The 20,888-nt window shown below is 39.7% G+C and overlaps 1 pseudogene across 1 annotated transcript in view; it reads left to right on the forward strand.

Moving 5' to 3' along the window:
- Nucleotides 1–20,888, forward strand: part of LOC306869862 (dynein axonemal heavy chain 2-like) — a 183,453-nt pseudogene that overhangs the window by 83,825 nt on the left and 78,740 nt on the right. Inside the window, exons 26-33 of the transcript in view lie at nt 14,896–15,076; nt 15,542–15,680; nt 16,127–16,344; nt 16,471–16,572; nt 16,653–16,778; nt 16,861–16,971; nt 18,737–18,946; nt 19,556–19,657. The product of the transcript in view is annotated as a dynein axonemal heavy chain 2-like (transcript). The remainder of the gene's footprint in view (nt 1–14,895; nt 15,077–15,541; nt 15,681–16,126; nt 16,345–16,470; nt 16,573–16,652; nt 16,779–16,860; nt 16,972–18,736; nt 18,947–19,555; nt 19,658–20,888) is intronic.

The following is a 20,888-nucleotide window of genomic DNA, read 5'->3' on the forward strand; positions in this document are numbered from 1 at the left end:
GTGCCACAGACTGATCGACTCCATGCCACGCCGCATTGCTGCAGTAATCCAGGCCAAAGGAGCCCCAACTAAATATTGAGTGCTGTACTTGCTCATACTTTTCATGTTCATACTTTTCAGTTGGCCAACATTTCTAAAAATCATTTTTTTTGCATTGGTCTTAATTGATATTCTAATTTTCTGAGATACTGAATTTGGGACTTTCATTAGTTGTCAGTTATAATCATCCAAATTAAAGGAAATAAACATTTGAAATATCAGTCTGTGTGTAATGAATGAATCTAATATACAAATTTCACTTTTTGAATGGTATTACTGAAATAAATAAACTTTTTCATGATATTCTAATTTTATGACCAGCACCTATATACAGCAGGGACGGATCATGACGCAGAGGTGCCCTGATGGGCACAGACTGATTAAAGGCCCCCTCAGTCGAAATTGCAGTCATTTTTCTTAAGTTCAAATAGCAATGGATTCTATCTAGTGAAAATATCAGTATTTTTTAGCGATATGTTATTAACACTAAGTGCAAATAGCTATAGATTATATTTACACTGTTAAAATAGCAGGATTTTAAAATAGTGGCAATTATCTGCACCTCAGTATTGCATTACTTTATAAAACAGTATGCTATAATAACGTATTGCATGTAAATTATCATTTTAATTCAGATTATTAAATGCATGCCACCTTATTGATAATAAAGCCCTCCCTGCACCTACCCTAACCCTACCCGATACTTTATTTTCAACTTTTTGGTTATTTCTTTAATTTTTATTAAAAATAAATGCCTTTACGATGTGATATGAGATTTGAAAAGGGAGAAATAAAGTTCGGCAAAAGGCCAATTTTCACGTCATAGTTCAGACGGGGGCCGGGCCTCGGGTCTGTTTTAGGTTTCTCCTTATTTTTATATTTTAGACATCCATCAATTAGTGATGAAAAACATCACCGCGCTGGTGGAAACAACAGGAGACCGTGCCGCGACTGTCAAGAGCAGCTCGATGGTGTTTAGTGTCCCGCAGCAGCAGGTGCGCAAGTGTCTTCAGCGCAGCGGAATAGTTCTGCGCTCAAATGCACGCAATAGGCAAAAGCTTGCTGCAAAGCCCCAGCAAACATAACCATGAATGTGTCCGCGCGAAATATTAAGGGGGTATTTGAATTATTTACTAATATACTAGGTTTTCTGAGTCCGTGCCGCAAGGATGAAATTGCTGATCCTGACTCCCCATGTCCTCATTAGAAGCGCCTTTAGAGAGAAATGCATCTTTATTGATTATGATCAAGATTATAATAAAAGAGTTTTTGTTTTCAATTTTTTTATTTCGTTAAGTGATAATTTAAAGTTGTCTATAGATATATTTATCATGTCTGTGAGGCATGTATTCGCTCAGCTTCGGTTCATTTTTGTGAAGCGCTCCTGTTCAAGACGATAAGGCAGAAAACGCATCATGTTTGTTTTCTTTGTTTTATAAAAGCACGTGCCCACAAATAAAAGTAGACCCTTTACAGTTCCGAATGATGTATTACTCTTACCTTTATCATAAAAAAATTATGTCGTAGGCTATTTTAAGTTGTTTCCACTGAAAAAAAATGCAAGTGTTTGCGCTGGTGCCTCCATGTCCTTCAGAGCACGCTTTAGCTTCCACTCTCCGCACAAACACATATAGGCTAGCACACATTATTATTATAGCGCAGGTTTAACGTTTAAACATTGTTATATGCTTGAACTGTTTTAGTATATCAATAGATTTTATTTAGGCAAGTCGTGATGATTTGAGAAGGCTAAATTGACTAAACGTATAGGCTATGATCAGCTCACTGTCTGCCACTGGCCGCTAGGTCGTTACTTTAAAAAACATAAACTTAGGACTTATTACTATATTTAACGAACAAAAATGCTCCAAACGTTTCTCTAAATTAACTTAATAAAAAAACGAAACGAAATATAATATAATCATTTTGCCATTACATACAAAACATAAAAAAACGAAACAGTAGTAGCCTATAAACTGTTTTGGGAGAAGGGGGAAAAAAAGACAGGCTCGGGTCGGACTCGGGCCGGTAATTCTGATAAACTGTCGGACGTGGGCCGGGCTAGGGCCTAAATTTGAGGCCAGTGCAGGGCTCTAGTCTCTGGCTGCCAGCCAGCGAAGTTGAGCGAACGCAGCTTTTAATTTAGCAGTTGATGATGTGCCGCACTGAATGATCTAATCACACAGGTGTGATCGTTTATTAAATATAAAAAATATTATTCTGCTATTTTTTTTTTTTTTTGTCTTTTGGATGCTGCATTCAAAATCCACTTGCCTCAAAAATCTGAGGGGGCACGGTTGAAATCGCGTTCTGGGAGTAGCGGTATTTTGGTTGGGTCCCCCTCTGGTGCAGAGCCCTGGCCAGGTGCCCAGTAGGCCCGTGCGTTAATCCGTCCCTGGCAGACAGTGTCATTACCTATAACTGTATATTCACTGTTTTAGAGGAGAGTGCCATTGAATGTGTTGCTAATATGAAGTGAGTTTTCATGAAAAGAAAATCTAACTAAAATCTGAACTGAAAACTGGATTAAACATTTTTTGAAGAAGAAGTGACATACTGCCAAGTATGGTATGTACTTGGCATACTCATACTTCGTACCCATACTCGGAATTCATGCTCTGCATTTAACCCATCCAACGTGCACACACACAGCAGTGAACACACACACACACCGTGAACACACACCCGGAGCAGTGGGCAGCCATTTATGCTGCGGCGCCCGGGGAGCAGTTGTGGGTTTGGTGCCTTGCTCAAGGGCACCTCAGTCGTGGTACTGAGGATGGAGAGAGCGCTGGACATTCACTCCCCCCACCTACAATCCCTGCCGGCCCGAGACTCGAACCCGTGACCTTTGGATTACGAGTCCGATTCTCTAACCATTAGGCCACAACTTTCTATTTAAACAAATATATAAATAAAAAAACTCCCAATAAATGTCCAAACAGCGATTCTATCAGAGCATTTAGTGTGTTATGATATCATCATTTACAACTATTTTTGCATTTGATGTTGTTTGATAGGAATTGTTACTTACTATTGCCAACAACTGAGAATTTATTGCAATGATTTTAAATTCAGTTGCGATATCTGACATAATATGACATAACATTGACCTTTTATATTAAGTCTTTAGAGCCATGGGCTGTTTTTAGATAAATCGAGGGGTTTGACCAACCATAGTTGGACAGAGGTTATTTATATGTATAAATCATACAAGCACCTAATTTCTAGCCATTTCAAATATACATTTGATTAACATTGCTAAATATAATTAAACTGGAAAGAAATGAAAGATCCTTCTTTGTCAAAATATTTCACAGAAAAGAACAAAATACAAACATAAAAGATATAAAGTAAAGCAAAGTAGCCTACAATTGTCATGAGTCCGGGCCCGGCAGTTCTTCCCGTCTCCACCAGAGGTCACCATCTCCCTTCCTCCCGGACTCATCTCCCGTAACCACATACACCTGTCACATTACATACACCTGTCACATTACACACACCTGTCACACTCATTACACCCGCAGCTGTTCCCCATTGCCACGGACTATATAGTCTCCCCTCTCCCACCGCTCTGCCTGGGTTCATTATTTGTTATTTGTTATCTGATGTGTTTTGTATTTCTAGTGTTGGCTCTGGTCTGGGATACATGCACTTTGTTGCCGTTTGTATCCCAGTCCTTTTCTGTTTTGCTTTTTTGTGCCGTGTTGGCCTTTTTGTTTATTATTAAAAGCACCTCACCTGCATCTGGACCCTGACTACGTCTTTTCGCGGCGCTTTCTTCGCCGTTCCGTGACAACAATAACCAGTGTGTTAAAACAAAAATGCAACAATAAAAATAATCAAGGAATGGCCCTAATGAAGAAATCTGTTTCAAGATATTAAAAGTCATTTTAAGATATTAAGTGCATAATGATAACTTTTGACAACGTTTAATTCAGGTGCAAAAAGAATTAATCTTCATATATATATATATATATATATATATATATATATATATATATATATATATATATATATATATATATATATATATATATGTCCCAAGTACACAATACATGTATGACCGCATGAACTTTAAGAATCATATACTTTTTTATTTGCTTGTTTAGATAAATCGCTCAGAGGGGTTTGACCAAACAATTAGACAAACTAGGTTTTTTTTTTGGGGGGGGGGGGGGGGGGGGGGGGTTATAAATCATCCAAGCACCCGATTCCTAGCCATTTCTAATATACATTTGATAAGACTAAATATGATTAAATTGTAGAGAAATTCCAGGATCAGTTCCCTCTTCACGTAGGCCTAGTATTTTCATCGGGTCAGTCGTAGAAAAATCTGAATTGGTTGATAACTTTTGATGTTTAATCCAGGAGTGAAAAGAATTAATATCTAGCGCAGAGCACGGAGAGATGTGCGAGTGCACAGGACAAAGTTTGAGTGCACACACGCACACTTGAGCGAGAGGAGAGACACGTTTTAAGTGCCAGAGCAGGGAGATTCGCACTCGCGCATTATATTAATCTACTTTCGCACTACAAAAATGCGCTCTCGACATTTGGCAGTAAAATAACGCCATTGGAAAAGCCATTCTAGTGTTTAGATGAGCTCAAATGATGCTGTTGCTCTTTGGGTTTGATTGAGACCGTTCGGGAGTTTCACAAAGTGTTTAGTGCTTACATTATACAAATGAGCTGTGCGCAGATAAGAACTGGAGAGGATGCTTTGTGCATATGGCAGCCACACAAAAGCTCTAATCTAATAGAATCATTTGTACAAGCAGCCTCCTTCCCAAGGGCTGAAAGTTTTCTGAAAATGCCTTCGGGCCTGTTCGTATTTAGCTGGAAGCAGTGTGTGTGCACGTGTATCAGCGTGTTTATGTGCGAGTTGCGTGGATGAATCGAAAACAGGTCAAAAGCGTTCTTTGTGAAATTCTTTAGCTGTTTGTCCGTTTTGATGTAAGAGCAGTTCCATAGTGTTAACTTGTTTTTTTTTATACGTCTCTACGGAGACTTCTCATAGATTTTTGCGTGCTAATATAATTTTAGTCAATACTGTTTGTGAGGCTTTACCTCTGGGGACAAATTAGTCTATGATATTTCTCATGTGAATATACAATACGCTCTCACACACACACACACATTACTGTTGCCTTTCTATCATCTCTAACCAGTCTGCCCATTCTCCTCTGACCTCAGACATCAACAAGGCATTTTCGTCACACAACTGCTGTTTTATATATAATAAATAAAATTATATATAAAACAGTAAAAGCTATGTTATCCTTGACGGATAAGTAAATGTGTTTGTACTTAGCTGCGGTTTTGGGGCAAAATTGTTCCTTAATGTTAACTAAATCTGACAAAACCTTCCTGTGGAGACATTCTCAATAGGAAAATCAATGCATAAATAAAGCAAACACTAAAATAAATATATTTATAAATTCAAGTTTCTTTTGGGGCTATGAATTAGCCATTAATTTTTGTCTGGTCTCCATTAAGATACTGTACTTTTGTCCTTCATAGTTTTGTTTTCATTTAGATCAAGTAAAATACCCCATACATTTCCATACTGCCTAAAAAGAAGCAGCTCAGTTGGAAACGTGTCTGTGTGTATGTTTAGTAATGCACTAATACGCAGAGTCATAAAGACTGCAGCTCTCTGTGCTATAAGCTGTCATATGCGTCAGTGTCTCACACCCACCTGAGAGAGGCAGAGAGCGAGAATCACAGGGGGTGGTGTCTTGCTGACAGGTAGGCATAGGGGGGGGGGGAAAGCAAGAGAACAGATATATAGAGAAAGAGGGGGAAGATTCTTAGATCCTGCAGAACAGAGAAAGGATGTGGTCTCTTACTTGCTGGTATTGTTCGTCCCCGTCAGTGCTGCAACAAAAGGTGGACATATGCTTTATCTTTAGTTCTCCCTCTCTCACTCGTCTTTGATCACTCTATTTCTTCCTCTGCTTTTTTGTCGGTGCAGGGGTTGTATGCCATATCAACAAATACTGTGTTTAGTATTCAGCGGTGGGGTTGTATACAGGGGAAATAATCAATTCCAAATTACTCAGTATTACTCTCAATAACGGACAGCTCCGTCTGCAAGGAGAAAAGATGATTAATGATGATAGTTTTCATGATAGAAGCTGAAGTGTTCGCACACACAGATGGAGCTGTGTGTGCGTTAATGGTCCTGCAGTGAAGAGTCTTTCTGTTTGCTGCCGCGTACTTATAATTAAGCGTTTCCACACATTTAGCAGGACGGAGTGCAAATAACCTGTAATGACCACCTACAGCCCCGCATTGTACACACACACCCATTGTATAAACCCGGCGCATAGAAGCATCTCTTTGCCTGCTCTGCAGTTGCACGAGTGACAGTTCTGCAGAATATGTGGTAAAAATGTCCTACACCGAAGGTTCGACTGACCAGTGTACTCTCCCAGCAGTCATAACTAGTCTTTAATGGCGCGGGACAAAAAGTGTATGCAAACACTTTTAGCATATGCTTCTGTAATTAAATTAGACACATACACTTTCCTTACCAACACTGTATTTTATTTAGAGCTTGCTACAGTGCACAATTTTGTCCTTACGCGCATATGCTTCTGTTTGGACGCACACACACAGCTGCAGATGAATGTCCTAGCCTAGTTTTGCTGATGACTAGCTATTTTGAGAGGTCATGTCCTCCTCTATGCGTTTTTCTGTTAGTACACTGTAAGTTTGTTAGTGTGTTTGCGAATTTGTGCAATTTAGTACCTATAGGCTGTTCAAAATGTAGTGAGATGCCTACAAAGACAGCATTTTTAGACATAGTGGCTTCAATTTGAACATCAGTATGCATTTAAGAAACAGCCTAGGTTGGCACTTTACTTGGTAAGCAGACTGAGTTTACTCTATAGCCATAGAGAAAAGCTTCACATTCTAACTCGCACATGGTCACTTTCTCTAAATGATCAGCATTAATTGCTTTATAATGGCTTTAGGGCTATAACTGTGACTCACTGGGCCAGGGTAGTACAACACTGCCACCTAGTGTGTGTGCATATGTGTGTGTTTATGTGCGCTTATGTGTGCATATACACGTGTATGATGTTTGCATGTGTGTTAGATAAAGGAAGCAGGAATGCCTTGACCATCTGCTGCACATTAGAAGGAGACCCTCAGCCCAATTCAATTAACATCCACAAGCCCCCTGATTGGGCTCAAAGAGAAAGAGAGAGATGGGAAGAGAGATAAAGGCCATTGCAGGAGTTACTACCCTGCAGTAAATATGAGTTTAGGCATTCTCTGATGAATTCTCCGCATGACAGCGGGGCGAATGGAAAAGTCATTGATCAAACACACGCTCACACACACACACACACTCACCCACCCACCCAAACAGTAGACTCATTCAAAGAGGTTATGTATGCTTGCTATGAAACAGAGGAAGAGATAAAGAAATACTCTTGATCTATGGAGTTGTTTGAAGTCTTGTTTTAAAAAAGTTTTTTTAATGGAGATATGGAAGGACTCTTTAATTGGTGGTTCTCTTTATTTATCCTTCTTGCTTGCTTATCTTTTACTGAAGTCATCTAAATCTGACAGAATTCAAAAGGATGTACCCCATTTAATTTTTGGTTGTTTTGTTTTGTGTTTTATTTTGTATATACCATTTTAACCTTTTTTAAAGCAGTTACAAGCATTTTGAAACGTTGGATTAGTGTGTAGTAATTATAATTAAAGTATTTATAATCAGAAAAGAGTCAGAAATGAACCATGGCTTGGAGGAAAAATGTCACTGGAAGTGACAAAAATGTCCTAGATACAGTGCCTTGCGAATGTATTCATATCCCTTCATTTTGTTCATGTTATGTTGCAACCTTATGTTAAACTGAGTTAATGTATTACTCTTTTTTTCCCCACATCAATCTACACTCCAAATTATACAAATTTATTAGAAATAAAAAACAGAAATGATTCCATTGCATAAGTATTTTTCTGGGACACTTGAAATTTAGCTCAGGATCACTTGTAGATGTTACTACACTTCGAGTTAAGCTAATAATGCATATCAGAGCATAAAACAAGCCCTGAGGTCAAAAGAGCTGCCTGTAGTGCTCAGAAACAGGTTTGAGTTAAGCCACACATCTGAGGAAGAGATAAAAAACTCTGCTGCATTGAAGGTTCACAGAAGCATGTAGCCTCCATTATCCATAATGGAAGAAGTATGAAACAACCAGGACTCTTCCTAGAGCTGGCCTCCTGGCCAAACTGAGCAACTGATGGAGAAGGGGCTTGGTTATACTGGTGACCAAGAATCTGATGGTCACTCTAGTTGAGCTCCATGATCGTATGTGCAGATAGGAGAAACCTACAGAAGGACAAACATCACTGCAACACTCCACCGATCTTAGCTTTATGGTAGTGTGACCAAACTCGATCCTCTCCTCAGTGAATACACATGAAAACACAATTGGAATTTACAAAAAAGCACCTAAAGGACCCTCAGACTCTGAGAAACAAGATTCTCTGGTCTGATGAACCTAAACTCTAAGCATCATGTTTGAAGGAAACCAGCTCTGCTCATCGCCTGCAGAGTACCATACCAAAAGTAAAGTGTGCTGGTAGCAGCCTCATGCTGTGGGGCTGTTTTTCAGCAGCAGGGACTGAGGGACTCATCAGAGTAGAAGAAAAGCTTAATGCACCAAAATATTGAGATAGCCTTAATGAAAACCCAGTCCAGAGCATTCAGAACCTCAAACTGGGCAGAAGGTTCACTTTCTAACAGGACAATGACCTGAGAGTGGCTTGTAGACAACTCTGTGAATGTCCTTGAGTGGCCACAGCTTAGATTTGAACCCAATCAAATATTTCTGGAGAAATACTGAGTTAAGGGTATGAATACTTATGCAATGTACTTTTCTTTTTTTTTTTTTATAAATTTGCGAAGTTGTCACAAATCTGTTTTTTGCTTCGTCATTATGGTGTATGGAGTGTAAATTGATGTGGAGAATAAAGTAATTTAAAGCAGTTTAACATAAGGCTGCAACATGGCAAAATGTGAAAAAAATAAAGGGGTATGAATAGTTTTGCAAGGCACTGTATGTAAATGTTAATAGTATACTAGTGAATTTGTCTGTTATGTAATATATGATAGTTTTGTATTTTGTTGTAATAATGGGTTTAGTGTCTCTGCAGACACTGTAGTGGCTGTAACTCAAATATCTGCATTTACTGTCTCAGAGGCTGGTGAGTGTGTGAGTTTTTATTTTATTGATATTTTGTGCATTATTTGTAGCTGCTTTTGTATTGTATGGCGATGTTGATTTTACAGATAACAGCCATAATTGTGCAGAGAATTTACTGCAATTGATTCATTTCAAGTTACTGTCATAAATGGACAACGTACCTGTTTGGTGCCTTTTATGCCATTATAAAAGTGAAAATCAATTCCAGGTTGCAAATATTGCTGCTTAAAAAGATTTTTTTAAATGACACGGTCCCTTATTTTGATAGCTTTATGTGCGTATGTGATAATGATGTGGCAGTAGTAATCTAGTCAGGGATTTTCAGCTCTCTCTCTCACCTGCTGCTCCTCTGCGAACAGCCTGCAGTGAAGACACACAGTTAGATGATGTGATGAGAGTGATGAATATGACAGATCAAGAGCTGCTGTGCTGTGTGTGTATATATGAGAGAGACCAAGAAAATGAATCCTCTAATCACTGCACCTTTCCCTCTGCTAATGTTCATGTGTGTGTGAGGCAGAGGCAGAGAGAAAGAAAGAGTTGAGAGCACAGCAGATTGAGCAGGTCTCTGGTGATTGGTCTGAATCAGAGGCCTGCGGCAGGCGGGTGAAATGTGGGATCACTTATAGCAGAGGTGATAATTTACAGCCTTTCTGAGTGTGTGAGAGAGATGCCGCCTCTCATAGCAGCCGTGCTGTATGCTTCCATCCACATTTAACAATATCTTAGTTTTTTTCCATAACAACAGATGTCTTTCAGAACAATATTATTAAAATGATAGCAATGGTAGAAAATAATAGACAAAACACCAATATATATAGGAAAATAACATTCGAGTAAAAAAGTATACATATACTAATGTCTACACTATCGGTCAAACATTTGGGGTTGGTAAGAGATCGCAATTCTTAGATATAAACTCGCAATTCGCAGTTTATATCTCCGGAGATATAATATATCTTCAATTCGGAGATATAAACTCGCAGTTTATATCTCCGAATTGCGAGTTTATATCTCCGAATTGCGAGTTTATATCTAAGAATTGCGAGTTTATATCTAAGAATTGCGAGGTTATATCTCCGAATTGCGAGGTTATATCTCCGAATTGCGAGGTTATATCTCCGAATTGCGAGTTTATATCTAAGAATTGCGAGTTTATATCTCCGAATTGTGAGTTTATATCTAAGAATTGCGAGGTTATATCTCCGAATTGCGAGTTTATATCTAAGAATTGCGAGGTTATATCTCCGAATTGCGAGTTTATATCTCCGAATTGCGAGTTTATATCTAAGAATTGCGAGGTTATATCTCCGAATTGCGAGGTTATATCTCCGAATTGCGAGTTTATATCTAAGAATTGCAAGTTTATATCTTCCATAGAAAACAGTTGTGCTTACTTAATTTTGGAGACATTTCTTCAGGATTCTTTGATTTATAGAAAGTTTAAAAGATCAGCATTGTTTGAAAAATAAACCTTTTGTTAATTGTCTTTACTGTCACTTTTGATTAATTTAATGTGCCTTTGTTGAATAAAAGTATAAAAAAAATTTCAATTGAGCACCTGTTGAAGTGTTGAACCATAACCAAACAACGGCCAATTTTAGTCATTTTATACATTGATCAGTAATGTTGGGATTAAAGTTATGTAATATTTCTGGAGTTATATGCATCCTGATAATCCACTTATACTGTTATATCTTAAAGCTCATATTAACTGTCTGGGTTTGGGGATTTAAGCAGGTTCTCTGCCATTCATCTTCAGATATATCCTGTTATATTCTAATATATGTTTTTAATGCCTTCTTTGATGATCATAATCCAAATCTTTGTCAGCAGAGGAGCTCTTCATGGGTCATTTATTCATAACATGCAGAAATGTTGAGCGTACTAACACGATTTCTTCTTTCTCAACCATCATCATTCGCGTTTATTGTGCTATATTTTTATGGTGGCCTCGGGGCAAAACACCAAATGCTCAAAAGTGCACTTAAACTTGATTAAAGCTGTGTTATGATTCAAAGGGTTCTTCCCTCGTGTTCTCTACACACGGAGCAGGGGATATATTATATTACATTAATACAGCAATATATGAATATTATATTATATTAATATGATGTTATATATTATAGGATGAAACATTTAAATAGAACACACATTGTTGGTAGCGATAGCCTATTGGGCAGTGCACCGACATATAACGGCATTGCGTTACGGGTGTCCCAAGTTCGAATCCTGTCTCGAGACCTTTCCCGATCCCGCCCCCCTCTTTCTCTCCCACTTTGCTTCCTGTCTGCACTACACTGTCCTGTTCTAATAAAGGCAAAAAAACAAACAAACAAACAAAAAACACATAAAACATACTAGAACCTACTGTGATCTTACACTAATACTTCTGGGATCAGTAAGATGTTTTTTTTTTAAGAAGAAATTAATACTTTTATTCAGCAAGGTTGCATTAAATTGATCAAATGTGGAAGTAAAGACATTTATAGTATTACAAAAAGTAACTGTTTAAATAAATGTTGTTCTTTTAAACTGTCTATTAATAAAAACATTCCTTAAACAATTGCTAAAACTGTTTTCAGCATCAATAATAATAATAAATTATTAGATTATTCATTATTCAGCATATTAGGGTGATTTCTGAAGAATCGTGTGACACTGAAGACTGGAGTAATGGCTGCTGAAAATTTAGCTTTACTATCACAGGAATTAAATTAAATGTTAAAATATTGTCAAATACAAAACATTTATTTCAATATTATTTCAGTGTAATATTTCACAATATTTACTGTATTTTTGACAAAATATAAGCAGTCATTTGCAAACATTTTTTACTGACCCCAAACTAGTGTAATTTAAACATTAAAAATATTGAATCTAATTTAAAATAACCAAAAAGGTTTTACAGAAAGTTTAAACTACTGTGCATGAGAGAATGTACTCTGACCTGTTGATCTCATTCCTAAAAATGTTCATGATATGCAACTATCAGCCATTACAGACAAAGTGGCTCACCTCAACCATAAATGCTCTTGGACTTCACTTGTGTGTGTAAAGTGTTTTTCCTCAGGCGCTGGTTCAGTGATGTATGTCGAGTGCTATATGTGTCTGTCATGTTGCCTGGACTCGAAAACAGACAGATTATTCCTCTGAGTGTGTGGCGGTAGGTGCCGCAGGCGAGAGATTGTGCCTCGTTTCATGCTGTCGCTCTGGAGGTCAGGTGGCCCACGACTGTCACTCACTTCCTCTTATTCTCTCCTCCTCTCTGAAACTCTCTTCGCCTTTCTTCTTTCTCTCTTTCCTCAGTAATGCACTACAAATAAAATTCACTCTTTCCCATGAGCCATGTGCGCCCTCTCAGCCTTTTTCCTCCCTCTAAGAGAAAGAAAGATTGTGTTTTGAGGTATTTACACTAATCCTTTTCTATTTTTTCTTTCTTATCCAATCCTTGTGTCCTTCACAAACTAACACCGCTGTCCTGGATGTGCAAAGTGTGTGTGTGCAATGCTTCTCCATTGCTCATATGCATACACTCTGCATGCAGGGGCATCAGTTCGAGCTCAGGGAGATGGAGAGGCAGAGACAAACAGAGATGAATGACAGACACACACCTGCGGCTTCAATCTGAGAAATCAAGAGATATGTGACGTGTTTTGTGCCTGTGAGAGTGTAAAAGTCACCGTGTGTCTTTCCTGTGGGTTTATGTGTTTGTGTTAATGTATTAGAGTGTGTGTTTGTGTGTGTGCATGCAGACATCAGGTGCCGGCAGTCACTGTTCATCCCCGCAGTGAGGCTATGGCTCCACCGTTGGCATGGATGCGGCTGAGGCTGCTGCCATGGCAACGCAGTATGCCAAGGAGGGGGGTAGAGAGCCACTGCTGTTCACTTTGTCCTCTCTTTGTTTGTTTCGTACATCTAGCTGTGTGTGCGCAGGCTAGAAAGTGATGTGTGATAGTTTGTCCAAATTATTAACAGTCTGAACGTTGTGCTCTTTATACCGCCTTCCTTTATTTCAATTATATTGCGACTGGGCCTTTATGAATAAGCTTTGAGTCCATGTTCAGGGTTGGCTGCACTTATGAGGGTCAATGTATTCACAAATATAGTAAAACAGATGTTTGAAGCCGTCTTCGTTATTTCAAATGGCAGGCTAACTGTTCTGTCTTTGGCTGCACTGATGAGCACAGAGCACTATTTAGAGTCCCAGCCTCAGAGGAGACAAGAGAGCAGTGGATTCATTGATTTATACATGCATATTACACTGCTGCCACACAGATCTAATATAAACATGCGATTTCTTTCACAGCTGTTTACCTTCTGTGGTGTCAGGCCTCTGAGAGGTTTTTATTGAACACAAATAACACAATAAAAGTGTCCAAAAGGGGATAAAGTGTCCAAAATAAACAGGGGATCTGGTGTCCTTGTCATGCTGTGGGGTTTGTGAAGGAGGGGCAGTGTTCTGGAAGGAAGGGTCCAGGTAAGGGGTGGAGTTCGGCGGCCACACGCGCTCCCCTCTGAGGTCCGGGGCGCAAGGGGCGGTGGCTTTTCCAGCGGCTTCGTCTACCTCTTGGCCCATGGTGCTTGACGGGACTGGTTGGTCCGGCATCCTGGCCCGACGGCCGTCTCGCGGGTGCGGTTTCGTCCGGACCGCGGGTCTGGCGGCTCACGTCTCTGGCGGCACAGAAGTCCCTCCACGCTCCCTTCCTGGACCCGCGAGGACACAGCATGCATGCACATTTCAACAGCGGCGGTGATGAGGCCCCATTCGGTTCAGGTGTGCCTCATCACACGCCACCAGCCCTAGCTGTTTCAGCGCCCCTCCTCTCTCACACACCCACTCCCGTTGGGAGCCTGGTGAAGGGCGGTGAATAAGGGACGGGGTGGTGATGATAGTAAGGGGGAGGCAGCCAACTCATCACACTTCACAGACATAACTGACTGTTTTTGTAACTTGTGTGTGTTTTTAACAAACTTGTGTGTATTTGACAGTTTAAGCACAATAAGACATGAAAGAGAACTTAGTTTAGTACTCACATGTAGTGAGCTTCGGATGTGTGCGCTCAGAAAACTGTCAGAAGTTTAAACTAATAGAGTTTATAATGCATGATTTTAGCACGATAGACATGATAATCAAAACCAAACAGATATTTTTTAGCAGAGTATCTGAGGTACCAGCTGTAAAGGCACAGCCCTATTCTGGAAAAGGGGGCGGGGAGCAGCAGCTCATTTGCATAAAGAGACGAGCATGAAAACAGCCTGTTTCTGCTTCCACTCAAAATAGGCATTTTCAAAATGACATAATTAATTATCTGTAGGGTATTTTGAGCTGAAACTTCACTGACACATTCTGGGGACACCTGAGACTTATTACATATTGTAAAAAGGGGCATAATAAGCCTCCTTTGATTAAAAATGCCAGTTGTTGAAAGAACCAATTAAAATAAAAAATGTCTGGATTTTTAGCTGTTTTAGCATATTTTAAAATCGCTTTTAGCATTTTTCAGCATTGGAAGTGTTATGAGGCCCCTTAGTGGGTCCCAGCCCACTGGTTAAGAACCACTGGTCTATGAGATGTTTTTACAAATGTATCTTCTAAACTGTGTGCGTGTTTGTGTGTGCTCAGGGGAACAGATGATGTGTTCCATGCTGTGGAGGATAACCAGGTGACACTCTCTGTAATGAAAGCATCTCGGTTCGTCAAAGAATTTGAAAAGGAAGTTGACCACTGGGAACGTAGTCTGTCTCTGGTGCTGGAAGTCATCGAAATGATCCTCACTGTACAAAGACAGTGGATGTATCTAGAGGTACGCACACACAGCACTTCCTACAGTTTTATAGAGCACATTACTCATCCAAATGCTTCTCTTGTGCTTTAAAAGTCTGTGGTTACATTATCCAGGCATATGCTGTACACAACACACTCCTGAACTTCCTCACACCCTGCTCGTTCTTAATAAACACCAGTTACAATCCACTGCTTTAGATCACAGTGGTGTCCGCTCTCTACATGTGATGCACAAACTCACTGTAAAAGATTAGCGTCTCATAGACACACACATAGCGGAGTTCAGAGTCACATATCTGTTCTCTCGTAGCTGATGAGGAGAGTAAACAGTTGCTGTCAGCCTGGATTTCCTGTGTGTATGAGTGTTTGTAAACACACCTGTGATGGCTCCAACCAAGCACCAAACTGTTTTATCTTCCCTTCTGTGCGATTCTTCATTTTGGTCGTCCGCTACCACATTTAAAAAAAAAATGTATTTGTTTAGAATATCTTTCTTGCAGATGACATACGTAAGCAGTTGGTTCGTGAGACAGCTGAATTTGATGACGTCAACTCCAGTTGGAAGATCATCATTGACCGACTCGACAAGGACAAAAATGCTCTCAGAGGAACACACCATCTAGGTAATGAAAGGAAGGTGCTGGAATTCACCACACTCAGCGACTGTAAAAAGCCTTTACTGGAGCAAGTCAGTTCACTTGGCAGCAATCTTGGCAACACCCTGGACAGATGAATGAAACGTGTCCAGGTCATATTTCACCTGAAAAAAAAAACAAACAAACAAAAAAAACATTTTTTATGACAATTAAGCACAGCCATAATTCATTCAGTCATTTCACTTTTTTTGTTTTTGGCAACTTTCATTATTCTCAGTGGTGATTCTCATTACTGTACTACAGGGACTTTTTTGTTAGGCAAACTCTTTTACCTAAAATATTTACTTGAAATACCCTCTGAGATTGAGATGATGTATATAACCAGTTCTACTGTAAAAAAAATGTATTACACTTTGAATAGGAAGACAGAGAAATGTCAATAAAAGACAAATCCTTTTTGTCTGTTGTTTCAGGTCTTCTAGAGAAGCTCTCAGAAATGAACAATAAGTTAGAGGAGATTCAGAAGTCTCTGGACATGTACCTGGAGACCAAATGGCAGATCTTTCCTCGGTTTTACTTTCTGTCTAACGATGACCTTCTGGAGATCCTGGGCCAGTCACGCAACCCTGAAGCTGTGCAGCCGCACCTCAAGAAGTGCTTTGACAACATCAAAAGTCCCCGCATCAACAAGGTACATATGCACCAAAATTTTATACTGAATGATTTTATGTCATGTTATTTATATGTTTTGAAATTTCGGAAATGTATGGGGTTAAGCTTGAGCATTAGTTTAAATATTCTGCTTGTGAATATGTAGGTTAGGATCAATAACAACAAGTCGGAGGCTAGTGGGATGTTCTCAGCTGATGGGGAATTTGTTGACTTCACTCATCCCGTTCTTCTGGAGGGGCCAGTGGAGGTGAGTTTCCAACCTAAAGTCCAACACAGTCTTTCTTGACAAATGCACTATCCATTGAGCTTTTCATCTTATATGTGTAGGCATGGTTGTGTGATGTCGAGCGAACCATACGTTGGACTCTAAAGGACTGTTTGAAGAACTGCTCGATGGCTCTCAAGAAGAGGCCAGGGAAGAGGAGTAAATGGGTACGAGACTGGCCTGGACAGGTGAGTGTGCATGTCTGTATGCCTTTCTGTATCTGTGTGAATGCAGTAATTCCACTTCAAAGTGCTTTGCTTGTCTGTACAGATGTTGATCACAGCCAGTCAAATCCAGTGGACCACAGATGTCACCAGAGCACTCATGACCAGCAAAGAGAGAGCAGATAAGGCTGCTCTTAAATCACTAAAAAAGAAACAGGTGAGAGGAACTTAGCAGTTACAGATTTGGGCCAGTGATCTAAAGGTCACCCGTTTAAACCAAGAGTGTCTCAGATGTCGTGAAAAGTGAAGCTGCGTGTTCTTTGATCGCTCCCTGGTGGCTGGCTGCAGTACAGGTCATAAACCCCGCCCTCTCCATGTAAACGAATGGGACTAGAGTCATAACAAACAAATTAATTACACTTCCAATACAATTTTCCAAAATATGATTTTGGTCATTTAAGGTAGTTGTTATCACGCTGATATATGTTCAATTGTTCGTTTTTGTGGTAAGTTTGATTTTAGCTAGTAATTTGATGCTATAAAAACGGGGCGTGTCGTTATGGTTGATTGGGTCTGCGGGAGTTTGGGCGGGAGTTTGGTTTCCGCGGCTCCGCCTCACGACTCTACTGCGCAGACTCTGGCTCCAAACGAAGATCTACTGCGCAGACTCGGGCTCCAAACGAAGCTCTACTGCGCAGACTCTGGCTCCAAACGAAGCTCTACTGTGCAGACTCTGGCTCCAAACAAAGCTCTACTGCGCAGACTCTGGCTCCAAACGAAGCTCTACTGCGCAGATTCGGGCTCCAAACAAAGATCTACTGCGCAGACTCTGGCTCCAAACGAAGCTCTACTGCGCAGACTCTGGCTCCAAACGAAGCTCTACTGCGCAGACTCTGGCTCCAAACGAAGCTCTACTGCGCAGACTCTGGCTCCAAACGAAGCTCTACTGCGCAGACTCTGGCTCCAAACGAAGCTCTACTGCGCAGACTCTGGCTCCAAACGAAGCTCTACTGCGCAGACTCTGGCTCCAAACGAAGCTCTACTGCGCAGACTCTGGCTCCAAATGAAGATCTACTGCGCAGACTCGGGCTCCAAACGAAGCTCTACTGCGCAGACTCTGGCTCCAAACGAAGCTCTACTGTGCAGACTCTGGCTCCAAACGAAGCTCTACTGCGCAGACTCTGGCTCCAAACGAAGCTCTACTGCGCAGATTCGGGCTCCAAACAAAGATCTACTGCGCAGACTCTGGCTCCAAACGAAGCTCTACTGCGCAGACTCTGGCTCCAAACGAAGCTCTACTGCGCAGACTCTGGCTCCAAACGAAGCTCTACTGCGCAGACTCTGGCTCCAAACGAAGCTCTACTGTGCAGACTTTTTCCCCGTTTTCTGTGTCGATCTAGGTAGAAATATGTGGGATTCTGTGGAATGGATTACAACATGGTGTTAAATGAAGCTGAGAGTACTAAACTCTTGTTAGTAGCTGAAGCTAAATAAAATTAGCCCAAATATTTAATTAACAACCATGTTAGCAATGAGGGATTTGTAGAATTGTAGGAATGACAGGTGTTCTGCAGAGCTCTCTGTGGAGTTCTGCGGGCACTGATTCAATGCGAGTCTGTTAATAACTAGTGGATGAATTCCACATACACTGCTGACTTCACTCAAACCCTTTATTGGAAATGAGTTATTCGTTTCATGTGTATTTGTACTTGGAGCACAGGATGCACTAGATACACAAGTTAATTAAGGACGGCAGCTCAAATGAATTTAATCCAATCGCATTTTATAAGCCAAAGCCAGTGAGACACTGAGAATGGCTTAGGCCTGTCTCTGTGCCTTTGAGAGTTGAGATTTAGTTTCAGAGCATGGCTTCTTGAGCTTTAGTTAGGTTTGATCTGGAACCCCTGATCCATAAAATTAGTTTGCGTTGTGTCTGAGTGTGTCTGTTTTCTAATAATCAGTGTTTTCATTGTGTTACCCAGGTGTCCATGCTCAGTCAGTACTCTGGAGCCATACGAGGGAACTTATCAAAAGATTCTGCGCTTGAAGATCGTCGCCCTGGTCACCGTTGAGGTCCATGTCCGTGATGTCATTAGCAATCTGGCCAAAGCAGGCTGTTGTGATGCCAGTGCCTTTGACTGGCTGTGCCAACTCCGCCTGTACTGGGACAAGGTTAGGGCGGAGACAGGATAGTGTATAACAACTACAACTCTTTACAAAAGGGTCGAATTATTATGACAGGAAGAGCTTGATTAAATTGTTCCCTTTTACTTGTTTGTTAGACAGTAACACCAAACACCACCAAAACTAGTCAAAATAGACAAAATAGTCCCAAGCGAGAAAGTTCATAAACAGGCTCGTTGGCTGCATCACACCAGTCCATTAGTCCATAGGAAGGGAAAAAGAAAAGAAATATAATGATAGTACTTATCAGTCTGTCGTCTCAGTCCTTTGTTTTTCCTTTAGGGTGGACCACAAACTGAAAATCCAGATGAGACAGAGAAAAAATACAACATCCCCCAAAAAAACAAAAAAATATAATCCACTGGTTCAAGGCCCCACAAAAAACAGGTTATCCTCCAGCTGGGGAAAAAGGTCCTCAGATTATAGTCCGAATCTGTATATCTCAGCATGCATAAAAAAAACATCTCCTAAGTCTAATACACCAAGCCTTTTTTATAAGAGATCATTTTGGACCATTGCTCTGGAGTTAAGCCAATGGAACATGCCACCTCACCAAACATACCACACTTTCAAAATGGCCTTCCTTCCTTATAGGTGGACCCATCATAACTTATTACGACTTACGACTGCATCATCAAAAAGACTAATACCCACTTCCGCTATGGCTACGAGTACCTTGGCAACTCTGGTCGTCTGGTCATCACCCCCCTCACAGACAGATAACATATCAATCAATGTATCAATGATTAATGTATTTGAAGAGGATTTAAATGTGTAGAGTTTTTTTTTTCGGTCATATGAAAAACCTTTGGATGCATGAATTATTACGTAAATCACAAACACAACAAATACTGTTTTGTATTACTTATAAAAAAAAAAATGCTATCTATTTTCTGCCCAGAATGCTGTATTATATAGTAGTAGATATTCCAGAGGTGAAAATGAATAATAAAAAATGTCATTAACATTTAAATGTCATGAATATAAAAAAAAACATCTAAGCATATAAAGAAGAAAGACCTCCATGGTGCTTTGAATGTAACATCAAACAGTCTAAAGTGAGGACATACTTTTTTCTTTTCTTTTTTTTTCTTTTTTATTTCAGCCACACTTTATATTAAGTGGCCTTAACTACTATGTACTTGTACTACTATTAATCATTTGGTACAATGCACTTATTGTGTACATACACGTTTTTACATTTCACTTATTTTAAAAGTACCTGCATGTAATTGCATTTGTAATTATTTCTGTAATTACATTTATAATTACACCCATCCCTTACACTTTAACCCTACCCTTAAACCTACCCACAACACCAAACCTGTCGCTAACCTTACCCGTATCCCACATCAACAGCAGCAAAAGTGTTTTGCAGTACAATATGAACACAATAAGTACATTGTACTTATTTTTTGATGTAAGGACATAGTAGTTAAGGCCACTCAATATAAAGTGGGACCTTTATTTCTTTTTTAATTTGCACATTTTAGAATAAAAAGTAAAGGCTAAAATAAAGAATTAAAAGTCAGATTATTATGTGGTGACCAAAAATGAACTGATTGAACAAATTAGAAATGTATATTTTAGGTTCTTTAGAAATTAGCCACTCTTTATTATAAATTACATCTCTGCACACTCTAAAGATTCTCTCAATCATCTTTATGAAGGGCACTAAGGGACGCTTTTTTTATTTCCTCTATATGCCATGCACTTTATTGTCTGCTTTAATTCACTTTCTGGTCCAACTCATCCATTTCAGATTTTTTTGTTTTTTAAGTTTTCCATTGGAATTCATACGTCTTATGTTTGTCAAAAAATAAAAATTTGTCAGGCTTTTTAAGAATGAACCTTTAAATCAAAATATCTAATGACCAGCTCCCCCAGCTCACCAGAGAACACACAGTAAAATCAGAGTGAAGCCTGTAGTGTTAGCTTACGCTGTATATA

This window comes from Barbus barbus, assembly GCF_936440315.1.
Source record: "Barbus barbus genome assembly, chromosome: 1".
NCBI lineage: Eukaryota > Metazoa > Chordata > Actinopteri > Cypriniformes > Cyprinidae > Barbus > Barbus barbus.